This window comes from Cnephaeus nilssonii, assembly GCF_951640355.1.
Source record: "Cnephaeus nilssonii genome assembly, chromosome: 13".
NCBI lineage: Eukaryota > Metazoa > Chordata > Mammalia > Chiroptera > Vespertilionidae > Cnephaeus > Cnephaeus nilssonii.
Window position 1 is genome coordinate 45,580,700 of NC_137084.1, and position 10,402 is coordinate 45,591,101.

Here is a 10,402-nt window from a genome sequence, read left to right on the forward strand (position 1 = left end):
TGACTTGTCCAAAGTCACACTGGGGCTCAGTGACTGAGCTTCCCTCATTCGGGGGACCGCCCACGTCCATGCACCCCGCAGGCTGCGGGCGCCTTGAGCCCAGGGCCAGGTCAGGGTCATCTGTGAGTCCTGTGCCCAGCACAGAGTCTTGCAAAGAGCAGAGCTCAGTTCTGCAGCGAAGGCTGCTTGACCCTTTTATGAAATGGGGGTGAGGCTGCTGTGGGAGGTGACACTTCCGGAGTTCATAGAGCTTTAGAGGAGGGGCACTAAGCACGCATCACTGAACTCAGAGAGGGCAGGTCACCAGCCAAAGTCACCAGCAGTTTGGGGTGTTGCTGGGCTGACCCTGAGTCATGCCCCACAGACATGACAACTTACACAATCCTTACCCAGGGAGGAGTGGCCCCTCTCACTGCCACCCCCTCGGCTCTGGGCCAGGGATCTAGGCTTTGGTAAGCCCCCACTGTGAAGCATTTTCCCAGAATCCCTAGCTCCTGCTCCCAACATCAACCCACCCAAAGCACCAATAGCAATGATGATAACCACCCTTAGCACAGCCTCCACCATGTACCAGGCTCTGGGCTAGCATGCTATGCTCCCGATCTCAAACACTGACAGTGCTATGAACTGGGAGTTACTACTCTCACTCTGCCGTCCAGAAGACGGGGGCTTGGGAGGGCGGGGGGTATCCACCTGCCCACTTGCACACAGCCAGAAAGTGAGAAGCTGGGACCCGCACTCCAGGCCACTCTGCATCTCTTCCCTGGCTCTTAGATCCTCCACAGTGACCCTAGGGGTGGGGGAGGCCGAGCTTGGCCTGCTCAGTCTCCCTCCCACTTCTGATGACAAAAGCATCCTCCCCTTCTATCGCCCCCACTTTCTGAGGTTCTGTTGAGGCTGCAGTCACAGAGCCCAGTACCCTACTAGAAGGGTACTCTGAGCTCAGCTTCCTCTGCTGTCATGTCTACGCCCCAGAGAAGGTGTAAGGCCCAAAATGAGAGAAAAGGAACGGGAGGTGTTCCAGATGGGGTAAGGGACATAAGCAATGGCTCAGGGGCTAGAAAGTGCAGGGTGTGATGTGGGGGGACAACGAGAAGTCTGTAGGCCAGGGGGCAATGTTGAAAGGCTGCCTCACTCGTCCTTCAGTTGGTGAGATACACAAAAGACTCTGGTGCCTCCCTCACAGCACAGCTCAGAAGCTAAATCCCACGTCCCCTGGGGGTCCCAGAGCAGAAAAGCCCAGCCCTGACTTCCAGCCACAGGGCGAGCAGTGAGCAGGCTGCACACTGTCCTGACGCTGTTGGCTTCACTTAAGTCTGGGTGTGGTGGGCTGAGCCCCGAGAGCAAGGTGGTTGGGGTCCAGTGGGAGGGCTTTGTGGTTAAGTGAGCAAAACATGCAGAAGGTCAGGGTGAAGAGAATGCAAAGGGAACGGGAGACAAAACTACCATTCGCTGAGCAGCTCCTGTGTCCCCGAAGCACTTGATGAATTTCAGCTCAGCTCACAACCTCCCAGAGACACAGGAGGGAGGATCATCCCATTTCACCGAATCCAAAATTAGCTCAGAGAGGAGGCTATGTCTGCCCGTGATCACACAGCCAGCAGGTGACAGAGCTACAATTCATCCTAAAGCACATGCTTTTCTACAATGCCAAGTTACCCTGGAGAGAGGAAATAAAAGGAGAATGAGGGCAAGATAGAGAGAAGCCCAGCAGAGGGAGGGAGTCACCCGGGGAGGAAAATAACGAGGCAAAAATAAGAAGCAAGAGTGGAAAGAGCGTGAGGCCACGGCTGAGTCCTGGAGCCGGTCCTTAGGGAGTGGCCGAGGGTGGGGACGGCCGGAGACTGGCTCATCAGACCTGGAGCCAAGCACCATGCTTGGCCTGAGACCTAGTGGAAAAGCTCTCACCTTGAGATATTGAAGAGGGGAAGCCAGCAAGGGGGCTGCAGGGTCTGCCTGGGAGGAGAGGAGCAGACCTGTTGGCCAGGGGCTGCCAAGCAAGGCTCTTTGCACATCCTCCAGCTCCATAACCACGGTGGCCGCTCCGGCTGGCGGGCGTGCAGGGAAGGGTGATGGTCAGGCCTTCCTGGAATACCAGTTGTCCTTGGAACAGACCCCTTAATGTGGCCTGTACGTGGGGTGGCTGTATCGTTTGTTGTCCAAACTGGGGCACTAGAGAGAGAGCAGGGACAACGGGCTTAAGTGGGTACATATGGTCCCCAGCCTTGAAGGCCCTGCATGGTCAGCCCGGCCTGTTTCTGCTGTGGCTGCCCCTTAACTCTGTGCTTCACCCATACTGGCCTTCCTCTCAGAGGTGTAGGGCCATCACCAATACCTCTCCACACCCCTTCATTGTTCCTACGCACCCTCACGCCTCGCCAGTGTTCTTGTTAAGCCATTCAACGCATCGTGTGCTTTTCCTCCACAGCACGGATCACCATCACAATCATGAAAATAAGTTCTTCAGTGTGTGTTTGATTGTTCTAAAGTCTGTCTTTCTTCCTCAGGGGAGGGCTGGGTCCGATGCCCACTATTGTATCCTGCACACCCAGCCAAGGGCTCCCGGGCATAAGAGAATCAATCAACCCCCCCTGCAGGGCTCCATAGTGTGGGCCACCCTTGTATTTTGTTATTGTTGTTCTTTCCTATACAAGGAATGCGAGGAGCTGGTCTAGAAGAAAGTCACCTCGTGGGTACAGCGTGCACTTCTGATTTCTCCCAGAGGCTCGGAGCTCCTGCAGGAGAGGCATTCCCTTCAGGTCTCTTCCCCAGTCTCTGTGCTAGTCAGCTTTGCTCACTGCTACACCCCAGCTCCTGGAACAGGCTCTGTGCTAGCTGTGGGCCTGCAGGAAGGCTCAAGTTGGACTTATTGATGAGTGATCGCAACGTGCATATCATTGTGGTGGATCACAGAGTCTGAACTGGTAGGAGCCTGGGAGATCATGAAATAAAATATTAATGCTGAGTCCAGGCCCTGGGTATTGTAGGCACAAAACAATATTAGTGTTCCTTCTTTTAGAGGTAATCTTGTCCAACCAACCACCCTTTTAATAACATTTTTTAAGTGTACCCTTCAGTGAATTTTAGTACTTCACGAAATTGTGCTGCCATCATTACTATCTATTTCCAGAACATTTTCATCACCTCCAAAAGAAACCCCATACCCAAGAGCAATCATGCCGCCTTTTTTCCTCCTCTTAACCCCTAGCAACCACTGACTATTTGATTGATTGACTGATTTGAGAGAGAGAGAGAGAGAGAGAGAGAGAGAGAGAGAGAGAGACGTTAATTTGTTGTTCCACTTATTTATGCATTCATTGGTTGCTTCTTGTATGTGCCCTGACTGGAGATCGAACCCACAATCTTGGTCTATCAGGACAATGCTCTAACCAACTGATCTACCTGGCCAGGGCTGGCCAACTTATTTTAAAGACAGGGAAACTGAGGCTCAGAGAAGACAATGCCTTATCTAATGCCACATTGTCAGCGAGGGCAGGGCCAGGACTTGAGCTCAGGCCTCCTGACACCCACTCTTCTCAGTCAGGCAGCAAGTTTGAGCTCTCTCCAGCACCCTCAGGCTCGCTGGTGCCTGACATGAACAAGCTGTTCAGCAAAGACCTGTTAAATGGAGTCCAACAGGTAAGATGAGGCTGTCCCATCTTAATTGTTCCGAGCCTTCCCTTGCCCAGACGGTGCTGAGGGGTTCTGAGGCATAGGAGACACGCCTAAAAATCATTTCCAACTTATACCCCACGTCCTGCCATAGCCAGTGTCCTTTCATAGCTGGGGATGCCTCTCACCTCCATCAGCACCCCCAAAGGCCCTTCTTAGGGAGGCTTCGGAAAGAAGACAATGCTCTGCGTTTGGTGGGATCAGGAAGGTGTGGTGTATTATAAGCTTCTAAAACCAGGTGAAGACACAGCAAAGTAATTTTGCTTCATGATGACGCACCATCACACACTTCAAAACCAGTTAAAGACACCTTAAAAGATCTTGCCTGCGAAGTATTAACCCACCCGCCGTATTCACCAGATCTTGCTCCTTCAGATTACCACTTGTTCCGATCGATGGCACATGCACTTTCTGAGCAGCACTTCAAAACGTACGAAGAAGTGGAAAATTGTGTCTCTGAATGGTTTGCCTCAAAACAAGAAAAGTTCTATCGGGACGGTACCACAAATTACCTGAAAGATGGGGAAATGTGTAGCTAGCGATGGACATTACTTTGAATAAAGCACTTTTGATGTTTCTCTTGAAATTATCGTGTTTTCTTTGATTACGAAATCCGAATTACTAACCAGTTAAAACGTAATAGTTAATCCACATTACTAACTTATTAATAGTTAATCAGCATTATTAACTGGTTAAAATTAATCTGCATTACTAACTGGTTAAAAATTAATCTGCATTATTAACCAGTTAACAAGTGATCCTCATTACTAGCTGGTTAATAATCCGCATTACTAACTGGTTAATGTGGATTAATTATTAACCGGTTAGTAATTCGAATCACGTGTTAACCGGTTAATAATGCGGATTAACTTTTAACCAGTTAGTAATTCGGAATAATGCTTTCCCCCCTCTTCCCTCCCTTCCATTCTCTCTAAAAAACATCAATGGAAAAAATACCCTAGGGTGAGGATATTTTTTTAAAAAAGTGCGAACAGGCCCCTCCCTGCTGGCACTCTGTCCTCCCTGCAGGTGGACTTTTCCTCCATACACTTACCATCATCCATGGGATATTCTGTATCCTTCACTTCTTTGGTTACTGTCTTCCTGACTAGTAGAATGTTAGCTCCTCAAGGGCAAGGATTTCTGTCTGCTTCGGTTGAATGAATGCATGACTGAATGAATGGTTAGCTATTACTGCATTTTATTCTAATCAGCAATAGTCAGGGAAGGAGTTTTTATGCCTGTTTCATACATGTGTCTTAGTCCACTCAGGCTGCTATGACAAAATACCATAGACTGGATGGCACTTATTTCTCACAGTTCTGAAGGCTGAGAAGTCCAAGATCAAGGTGCTGGCAGGTCAGTTCTTGGCGAGAGCCCTTTTCCCAGCTTGCAGACGGCTGCCATCCCACTGTGTGCTCAATTGACCTCTGTGTATTCCCAGAGAGAGGCAGATTACTACACTAATCTCATTGTGGGGGCCCCACCCTCATGACCCACCTAAACCTAATACCCCCAAATGCCATCACCATGGAAAGTAGGGCTTCAGCATATAAATTTTTGGGGACACAACAGATGGTAAGCTGGGGTCCAGAGAGGTCATCTGGGAACTGGAAGCAGGCCATCATTGCCACCCACCCCCACTCCCCCTGGACCTGCCAGGGGAGTCTGGAGTAGGGTCGAGATGGGCATGAGGAAGCAGGGGCCACATGGCCCGGGTTTGCCTTTGTTTTTAGGAGCCCAGAAAGCAGAGTCAGCCTGTGAGCCCAGCCTCTACCCCTTCCTGCAGTAATTCAGCCGTTTCTACATTCCATGCCTTAGCCAAAATGGAAAAAGAAAGAAAAGAAGAGGAGAGGAGAGAGGAGAGGAGAGGAGAGGAGAGAAGATAAAAGAAAAAAAAGAAAAGAAAAGAAAAGAAAAGAAAAGAAAAGAAAAGAAAAGAAAAGAAAAGGCAGTATTTTTCAAAATGGCCTTAGCTCTGTGAGCTCCAACATGGAAATTGCTGGATGGTTGTGATGTCACAGGCCCTGAGGCCATCTGGGCACTGTTACTGACACGTCACGTGGTGGGCTGGGCCCAGGACCCACACCCTTGCCAGGGCTAGGGGAACCCCTGGGCAGGCAGTGGCTCCATCAACAAGCCTGGGTCCAACCCCGAGTCAGGATGGAGCCAGGCTCTGGGCAGGCCGGGAGCACCCTCAGGTAATAGCCCGTAGAATGCCCGCTCTGCCATCCAGAGGTCTTAAAGATCCACCTCCCGTGGGACCCACGGCAGCCCTGGGACACACCGTGGGCCAGGACGCTATCTGTGTCTTCCCGTGGCGGACAGCGTGCAGGGTCACACAGGCAGGGAGCGATGGTCTGGACGAGCCTGCACCCTCCCCTCTGATTCTAAATTCCATGGCCCAGTGAAGGGGAGAAGGCATTGTCCTTGCCCAAGAGAAGCCGACAGACTGACACAGGCTGTGGGGAAACCACCTGGTCAAGTCCAAGTCTTCATTTTACAGCGGAAGAAACTGAGAGGGGCGGGACTGGCCTAAGGTCACACGGCCAATCCACAGGCCAGATGTGGGCTCTAGACTCCTGGCCGGTAGACTTTCCTACCATATCCTGCATGTAAACAGCTTCTTTTGAGCGGAAGCTCCCCTGTTCCTCAAGAGAAGCCAGGCCTTTCCAGAATCCGGTCTGAGGCTGTCTTCCAGGATCTGCTGTCAAGGCTTAGTCCTCGGGGAACAGCTGTTGGCAAAAGGAGGGAAGGTATTGATTATGGCTGGGGCCCCGGGGAAGAATGGGGTGGGGAAGGGCAGTGGAAGTTTCTCTGAGAAACAAAACCAAGGTATATTTATTTTTGCTTTTGCGTCTCTCTATTTCCTCATTGTTCCGCAGTTATGCAATTCATTTTTCATATTTGAAAGTGATAAACTATTTAATTGGGACTTGTCTGGGAATCCAGGTTGTCTCGGTCCCGACTGGCTGTTTGAACTTGGTCGAACCCTCACCGGTCTCTGGGCCCTTCTTAGGAATGCCAGTAATAAGGTTGCCCTGTGAGAAGTGAATGAATCGAAAGGCTCCCTGGCTCAGGACACAGCTCTTCAGCCTGGTCGTCAGAGATAACCATCCAAAGAAAGACGCTGCAACCCAGGAGTGAGGCGTCGGGAGAAAAGCCAAGGTTCAGAGAAGCCTGCTTGGCCGTGTGCATGCCCAAAGCTGTCCAGGAGGTGAGAATTGTCGCCTGAGGGACATGCCCATCCCAGTCCCCACAGAGGGCCTCTCTGCTCAGAGTGGAGATGGCTTATCGGGCTTCACAAAGATCTGCGGAACCACCCTCTGCACTAGCCCTCCTCACCTCGCCCCTTTGCTCAGATTCTAGGCCCACCAGGCGGCAACTTCCCAGAGACCCGGCTCCCTGGAGAGAAGGAGGGGGAGGGGACAAGAGCACTTCTGCCAGTGGAAAGGGAGATTGTCTGCTGTTGGTTATGATAGTGTTGGGAGGAGCATCAATCTTGAGTGATCTTAAGGCCAGCCTGTCTGACCCCTGTGGGTGTCTTGAGCAAGGCCAATGTCAGAGCCAGCCAGGTGAGGGCCAAGCTGCAGGCTGGTCAATCACCCAGGCCCTGCCACCCAGAGAAATCCGAGTATAGTGTTTAGAACAGTGCCTGCCATAGAATAAGGAGTCAATAAAAATTGCCGCGTGAAAGTTAGCTGTGGCCTATCTAGACAGCAGGGTGGTGGTGGGTCCAGAAAGGGAAGAGCGCCTGGATCCCAGCCATCTGCACAGCTGGAGCCCCCGAATCTGGGAGGGACACTGTCTCTGCCACCTATGGCCACCGAGAGGGCACCTTGCTGACGTTCTGGAATTTGGTATCCCTTTCCTGTCGCCGCCTCTCAGCTCTCCTCCGATGTCCAGGCGTGAAAGGGGGATCATGGCTCTCCATCCCTGAATCAGCGCTCCCCCCCACCACCACTCTCCTCCCCCCAGCAATGGGCTCACCCACAGAGGCAGGGAATTCCAGGTCAGGTGGGGCCCTACAATTGTAGGTGAGGGCTAGAAGGTCCTCGGGGTGTGCTTTGCTTGCTCTTCCTCCAAAATGCACACAGGGAAACTGAGGCCCCAAGAGGGAAAGAGACCCCCTCCCATCCTGCAGCCCCAGCTCCAGTCTGCATAGCCAGGGAGCCGTGGCTGGGCTCTGGCCCAGGCCCCATGCTTTCTCCCATCCTCCTCTGCTCTCCCGGGGTCCCGAGAGGCTGCTCCGGAGACTATGCTCCCCCACTCTTGTGGCCACACCTCACCTGGTCTTTGTTTGCTGCATCCTCTGTGGCTCTGCCTGGGATAATTCTCAACAAGCAGGGTCAGCCCCCGGGGAGCAGGCAGCTAACACGCTTCAGATGTCCAGGCCGAACTACCTCGAGGCAGGCGGATGCTCAGATGCTCACGCTGATTGCTGACGCCTGGCCAGTGGTGATGGCACAGAGAGGAGACTTCCTCTTCCCTTCACAGGTGGCTAACTCCGGGCTTGGCTGCAGCAAGTTCCAGGGTCTCGTCCCAGAAACGCTGGTCAGGGAGGCTACTTCAAGGAAATCTGAAGAAAAAGAAAAGGCAGATAAAGCTGGAGGACAAATGCATTTTGATCATTTGGGAACTTATTTCTTCTTCTTTCAAAACTTTTCTGGGTCTAGAACTGGTCTTTCCTCGAAGTCTCAGCAGGGAGGAGGGAAGAGAGGGTGAAGCCGCTTGTTGATGGCTAGCTCTGTGCTTGCTCTGGGCTGGGCACAAATGTCATCTTCCCCAACCTTCACAAGAACGCTGCAAGGTTAAGGCTGTCATCATCCACTTTACAGATAAGGAAAAGAAGGTTCAGAGAGGTGAGGTGACTTGTCCAAGGTCACACAGCCCCTGAGTGGCCAAACTAGGGGTCCAGCTCACCCCTGTCGGAGCCTATGTCTACCCTACAGCAAACTGAGGTGTGTCCAGAAGATCAGATGGCTTGTTGTGGTCTCAGAGTTACATGGATGGTGAGGACCTGTGGGCTGCGCTGGGGTTTCAGACACTGAGGCTGCCTTTGCAGCTGACTCACTCCTCGATCTTGACAAGGGAACAGATTTCACATTTACAAAATGGGAATCATCATCTCAAATTCAGGTGAAGTAATACTACGATATCATCACTTCCTCAGCTATGCCCAGAACACATTCTCGGAGCCAGACCCTCTGCTGGGGGCTTTCTGTGGGTTAGCCTGTCAAAGCTTGGATTCTACAGCTCTGCCACTTGCTAGCTGTGTGACCCTGTGTTGCCTCTCTGTGCCTTCATTTCCTCGTCTGTGAAATGAGGGTACTATTAGTTCCTATTGTACAGAGTTGTGAAGTTAAATCAGCTATGTTGGTAAAGGGCTTAGAAGGATGCCTGCCCTAACCGGTTTGGCTCAGTGGATAGAGCCTGTGGACTAAAGGGTCCCAGGTTCGATTCCGGTCAAGGGCATGTATCTTGGTTGCAGGTGCATCCCCAGTAGGGGGTGTGCAAGAGGCAGCTGATCGATGTTTCTAACTCTCTATCCCTCTCCCTTCCTCTCTGTAAAGAAATCAATTATATATATAGAAGGATGCCTGGCACAGGGTACATACTCAGCACATGTGTTAGTTGATATTGGGCTCAACTTTTTGAGATGGGCCTTGTAATTTTCCCAGGGGTACAGCTGTGGGAACTGAGGTAATGCAGTACAGTGACTCTCAGACTTGGTGCACATCAGAATCACCTAGAGAGTTCATTAGAATATGGAGGGCTGGGTCCACTCCCAGCGTTTCTGGTTCATGAGTCTTGGCTGGGCCTGAGAATGGCATGTCTAGCATGTTCTCGGGTGAGGCTGCTACTGCTGGCCCAGCGGCCGCACTTTGGGAGCGAGTGCTCAGTAGCCCTGAGTGTGGCCCATTCTGCCAGGGCCAGCGAGGAGGACCTACTATAGCAGAGGCTCAATAAATCATCTGGCATGTGACTTGAGAGTGACTACAGAGAGCAGAAAGGATGTTGGACCAGGAGCCCTGGGGTTCTAGTCCTGAATTTGCTCCCGACTCTCTGTGGGACTTGCCCAAATCATCTTTCTCTTGCAGTCTGGATTTTCTCCTCTGTAAAACGGGGGTGATGATAATCCTTCCTCACAACGGGGGTCTATGAGGATGAAACAGGGCGTGGCACAGCTCTGACACCCACAGCAAGAATGATGAGGGGAGCCCTAGCCGGTTTGGCTCAGTGGGTAGAGCGCTGGCCTGCAGACTAAAGGGTCCTGGGTTTGATTCCATTCAAGGGCACATGCCCGGGTTGCGGGCTCGATCCCCAGTGGGGGGAGTGCAGAGGCAGCCAATCAATGATTCTCTCTCATCATTGATGTTTCTATCTCTCCCCCTCTCCCTTCCTCTCTAAAATATATTTTAAAAAAAAGAAGAAAAGAAAGAAAGAAAGAAAGAAAGAAAGAAAGAAAGAAAGAAAGAAAGAAAGAAAGAAAAAGAATGATGAGGGGAGGGCCTTGGTGGAAGGTGTCAGGCACCGGGTGCCCACGACCATCCTTCACGCTGTCCTTCCCTCTCGCACTGAGGGCTGCAGCTCATTCCCTTCCCTTCTTTCTTGAACCTGAGTTTGGAAGATCAAGGCCAGACTGTCCCCGGCACCCCGTGGCACTCTGCAGAGGGCAGCATGCTTGCTGTGGCCACAGGCTGTATAAAGGGGCCTGTGTTCAGGCCCA

General features: G+C 51.8%; 1 long non-coding RNA gene across 1 annotated transcript in view; it reads right to left on the bottom strand.

The window, feature by feature from the left end:
• Nucleotides 1-5,968: 5,968 nt before the first annotated feature.
• Nucleotides 5,969-10,402, bottom strand: part of LOC307109224 — a 7,963-nt gene continuing 3,529 nt past the window's right edge. Inside the window, exons 2-3 of the long non-coding RNA XR_013814395.1 lie at nucleotides 7,962-8,251; nucleotides 5,969-6,407 (exon numbers count right to left, since the gene is read on the bottom strand). This is a non-coding gene — a long non-coding RNA (uncharacterized lncRNA). The remainder of the gene's footprint in view (nucleotides 6,408-7,961; nucleotides 8,252-10,402) is intronic.